The sequence below is a fragment of the Phyllobates terribilis genome, unplaced genomic scaffold (assembly GCF_046119375.1).
Source record: "Phyllobates terribilis strain yellow unplaced genomic scaffold, ASM4611937v1 Scaffold_11__3_contigs__length_659146591, whole genome shotgun sequence".
Lineage (NCBI taxonomy): Eukaryota > Metazoa > Chordata > Amphibia > Anura > Dendrobatidae > Phyllobates > Phyllobates terribilis.
The window spans coordinates 425,455,754-425,460,763 of NW_027362771.1; the positions used below are offsets into that span (position 1 = coordinate 425,455,754).

The 5,010-nt window shown below is 39.3% G+C and overlaps 1 pseudogene; it reads left to right on the forward strand.

The window, feature by feature from the left end:
- Positions 1-3,781: 3,781 nt before the first annotated feature.
- On the forward strand, positions 3,782-4,726 carry LOC141167298 (olfactory receptor 2G3-like; annotated as a pseudogene).
- The last annotated feature ends 284 nt before the right edge of the window (positions 4,727-5,010 follow it).

Below are 5,010 nucleotides of genomic sequence, written 5' to 3' on the forward strand. Positions count from 1 at the left end.
TGTGACAAATTTCGGTGCCATTTTTACCCATTTCCCAGTGTGAAAATGTAAAATCTGGGGCTAAAACAATTTTTTTGTGGTAAAAATGTAATTATTTTAATTATTTTTTCTTCACTGCCCAATGGTATAAAATTCTGTGGTGTCAATATGATCACTGCACCTCTAGATGAATTCATTAAGAGGTGTACCTTGTAAAATGGAGTCTCTTATGGGGGTTTCTGCTGTTCTGGTACCTTAGGGGCTCTGCCAATGTGACATGGTACCGTCAAACCAGCTCAGGAAAATATGAACTTCAATATGGCGCTTCTTCCCTTCTGAGCTTTGCACTGTGCCTCAAAAGTAGTTTTCGACCACATATACGGTATCGGCATACTCAGTAAAAATTACACAATAAATTTTGGAGTCCATTTTCTTCTGGGGCTAAATGATAATTTTTGTGGAAAAAAATTGATTTTTTATTTTCATGGCTCTATGTTATAAATTTCTGTGAAGCATCTGGAGGTTCAAGTTGCTCACCACACATCTAGATAAGTTCCTTGAGGGGTCTAGTTTACAAAATGGTGTCCCTTGTGGGGGATTTCCACTGTTTAGGAAAATCAGGGGCCCTCCAAACACAACATAGCGTTCACTCTCGATTCCAGCCAATTTTGTGTTGAAAAAAATCAAAATAATGCTCCTTCCCTTCTGAGCACTGTCGTTCGCCCAAACACTGTTTTTTCCCCACATATGGGGTATTGGCGTACTCAGGAGAAATTGCAGAACAAATATTGGCGTCCATTTTCTCCTAATACCCTTGTAAAAATAAAAAGAATTTGGTCTTAAGTTATATTTTTGTGAAAAAGTGTTAAATGTTAATTTTAATAAACTTCTTGAATGTGGTTTTGAGCACCTTGAGAGGTGCAATTTTTAGAATGGTGTCACTTTTTGGTATTTTCTGTCATATAGGCCCCCCAAAGTCACTTGAACTGTGATGTGGTCCCTAAAAATATGGATTTGTAAATTTTGTTGGAATAATGAGAAATCGCTGATCAACTTTTAACCCTTATAGCTTCCTAACAAAAAAAAATTATGTTTCAAAAACTGCGCTGATGTAAAGTAGACATGTGGGAAATGTTGTTTATTAACTATTTTGTGTTCCATAACTCTCTGATTTTAGGGCATAAAAATTAAAAGTTTGAAAATTGCAAAATTTTCACCAAATTTTTGATTTTTTCACAAATAAACGTAAATCATATCAAAGAAATGTTACCACTATCATGAAGTACAATATATAAAAAAAAACAGTCTCAGAATCAGCGGGATTAATTGAAGCATTCCAGAGTTATTACCTCATAAAATGAGGGTGGTCAGATTTAAAAAATGAGGCCTGGTCATTAACCCCTTTCTGATGTGAGGCGTAATAATACGTCCCTGTGCCCTAGGCCTCAATGACCAGGTAAATATCATTACGTCTCAGTGATCACGCCTGCACAGAGTCTGCACGGGCGCGATCGCCGCCGGGTGACAGCTGATTCTGACAGCTAACACCCGGCACTCAATGCCATAAGCGGTGCACCGCTCCCGGCACTTTAACCCCCTAAATGCTGCAATTGCAGCATTTAGTGAGCAAGCATAGGGACAAAAGCCCCTCTGCTCTTTGATCGGAGACCCCGCGATGTCATCGCTAGGTCCCGATCGTTGCCATGGTGACCCAATGTCGTCATGACGACATCTGGGTCACCAGGCGCTAGCAAGATATCAAACTAGCAATGCAGGATGAAACTATCTAGTGTCTGCAGGGCTGACAGAATAAAGCAATGCAAAAAAAATATTTTTTTCTATAAAATATTTTTTATTGTGTAAAAGCGTCAAAACTTTAAAAAAATATATAAATGTGGTATCGCTGTAATCGTACTACTGACCCGAAAAATAAAGCTGCCTTATCAATTTTACCACACATGGAACAGAATAAAATAAACCCCCCCAAAAAAAATTCTTGAATTGTTGGGTTTTGTTTATTCTGGCTCCCAAAAATCATGACAGAAAGCGATCAAAAAATGTCATGTGCCCAAAAATGCTACCAATAAAAACGTCAACTTGTCCCGCAAAAAACAAGCCCTTACATTACTCTGTCGGCCGAAATATGGAAAAATTATAGCTCTCAAAATATGGTGATGCAAAAACTAGTCTGCCCAAAAAAAAAACGCTTTTTAGTGTGACAGCTGTGAAACATAAAAACCCGATATAAATTTGGTATCGCTCTAATCGCACCGACCCGAAGAATAAATTTGTCTAATCACTTATACCGCATGAGGAACGGCGTAGAAAATAAATAATACCAATTCTTCACCTCCTGCTGATTTGTTCATTCTGCCTCCCAAAGATCGCAGTATGGCTCAGCTCACATGCATCCTGCGCTCTGCGCTGAGCGCTTACACCAAGGTTTCCATGTAAATCTCTGAAATACTGGTTCAGACGGAACCCCCAGCGGAAGATTCCCTGTAATGAGACAGATGGAGGCACCGTGGACGTCCTCTGACCTGTGATCCGGCAGTGTCCGTCTTTTTATTAGGTGTGCATAAAAGTGCCGTCGGACACAGTTTTGTGAACCTCTGAGAAAAAGGACACCGCATCACAGAGGCCAGACTGAGCCCAGAGTAACTTTGCTGCCTCATTATAGTGAATGGATCCCTAGGGGGTTTCATCTGAATTACGTCACTCGGAGATTTAAATGGAAACCCCGATATCAGTGCTCAGTGTAGAGCATGGGATAAATGGGAACATTTTACATAATATTTTTGTGGAAAAAAATTTATTTTTTATTTTACAGAGTGCTTACCACACATAAGTTCCTTAAGGGGTCTAGTTTCCAAAATGCAGTCACTTGTGGGGGGTTTCCACTGTTTAGGCACATCAGGGACTCCCCAAATGCGACATGGCGTCCTCTAATTATAGGCAAATTTTACATTCAAAAAGTCAAATGGTTCTCCTTCCCTTCCGAGCCCTGTTGTGCACACAAACTGGTTTTCTCCCACATGTTGTATCTCAGCATACTCAAGAGATATTGCACAACACATTTTGGGGTCCATTTTTCCTGCCATCCTTGCAAAAATAAAACAATTGGGGTGTAAAGTAAAATTTTTGTGAAAAAAGTTAAATGTTCATTGTTTTCTTCCACATTCCAAAAATTCCTGTGAAGCATTTGAAGGGTTAATAAACTTCTTGAATGTGGTTTTGAGCACCTTGAAGGGTGCAGTTTTTAGAATCGTGTCACTTTTGGGTATTTTCTGTCACAAAGGTCCCTCAAAGTCACTTCAAATGTGATGTGGTCCCTAAAAAAATGGTTTTGTAAATTTTGCTGGAAAAATTAGAAATCGCTGGTCAACTTTTAACCATTATGACTTCCTAACAAAAGAAAATTTTGATTCCAAAATTGTGCTGATGTAAAGTAGACATGTGGAAATGTTATTTATTAACTACTTTGTGTCACATATCTCTCTGATTTAAGGGCATAAAAATTCAAAGTTTGAAAATTGCGAAATTTTCTAAATTTTTGCCAAATTTCAGATTTTTTTTTTTTTCAAATAAATTTTACCACTATCATGAAGTACATTATGTCATGAAAAAACAATCTCAGAATCAGTGGGACGTGCAAACAGCCTTCGGGGGTAAAGGGGAAAACCTGCAAAGTGGCTCAGTCCTTAATGGGTTAATTGATACATCCGAGTGTATACTTTAAAGGTATGCTTAACACATGGTGTGAACAGAGCCTAATGCTCAGCTTTTCTTTCAGACTGTCATTATGATCACATTGAATTTTACCACTGTGGACGAGTTCATCCTTCTGGGACTATCCAATACACAGGACATGCAGATACTGTTATTTATTGTATTTCTTTTATGTTACATCATTTCCTCGGTAGGTAATATGGTGATTATCTGGATCAGTAGCATAAACCCTTGACTAAACACCCCAATGTACTTCTTTCTGAGAAATCTCTCCTTCTTGGACATTTGCTTTACATCGAGCATTATTCCCAAGATGCTCAAAAATTTTCTATCTGTGAAGAAAACCATCTCATTCATTGCCTGTTTCACCCAAATGTTCATCCATCTATCTCTAGGAGGAGCTGAGTGCTATCTACTGTTAGCAATGGCCTACGACCGCTACGTGGCTGTATGCAGCCCCTTACATTATACTAATATCATGCATCCCGTCTTGTGCATAAGGATGGCAATCCTATCTTGGGGTGGAGGAATAGCAAACTCAATATTCCAAACAGCCTTTACTTTACAGTTACCTTTTTGTGGCCCTAATGTTATTAACCATTTCATCTGTGAGGAGCCCATCTTGTTAGAGTTAGCCTGCAGAGATACGTCACTTAATAAGACGATCATTTTTGTCTGTGCTATGGTGATAGCCGTGCTCCCTTTTTTCCTAATTCTCGTTACATACATCTATATTATTTCCAGCGTAATGAAGATCAGCACATCCAATGGACGTAGGAAAGCTTTTTCCACTTGTGCTTCCCATGTTCTTGTGGTCACGTTATTTTATGGCACCATTTTCTCAATGTATTTGAAACCTGGAACTATTCATGTTGCTAACCAAGACAAGATGGCCACCTTGTTCTACAGCGTGATCACGCCGATGTTAAACCCCCTAATCTACACTTTAAGAAACAAGGATGTAAAGGAGGCATTGAAGGAAGCCACAAGGAAGAAGAGTGTGATAAATTTGACCTGAGCAATACATAAAACTGTGCAGTAATAGTGGCAGCGGCTCCCATTTTGGGGGAGCGTATTCATGGCGAGCGAGCCAGGGCGATGGCCGCAATACACCGCTGCAGCTCTGCCCCAATAGCTCAATGCTGTACATCCATTGAATGTCACAATAAATAACAAATTGTGATATTCAAAGGGAAAGATTGAGGGGAGAATAGATTGAGGGGGGGTTGGCAGAATAAAGGGAATCGGTCAACAGATTTTTGCTACCTTATCTGAGAGCAGCATAATATACGGAAAGAGACC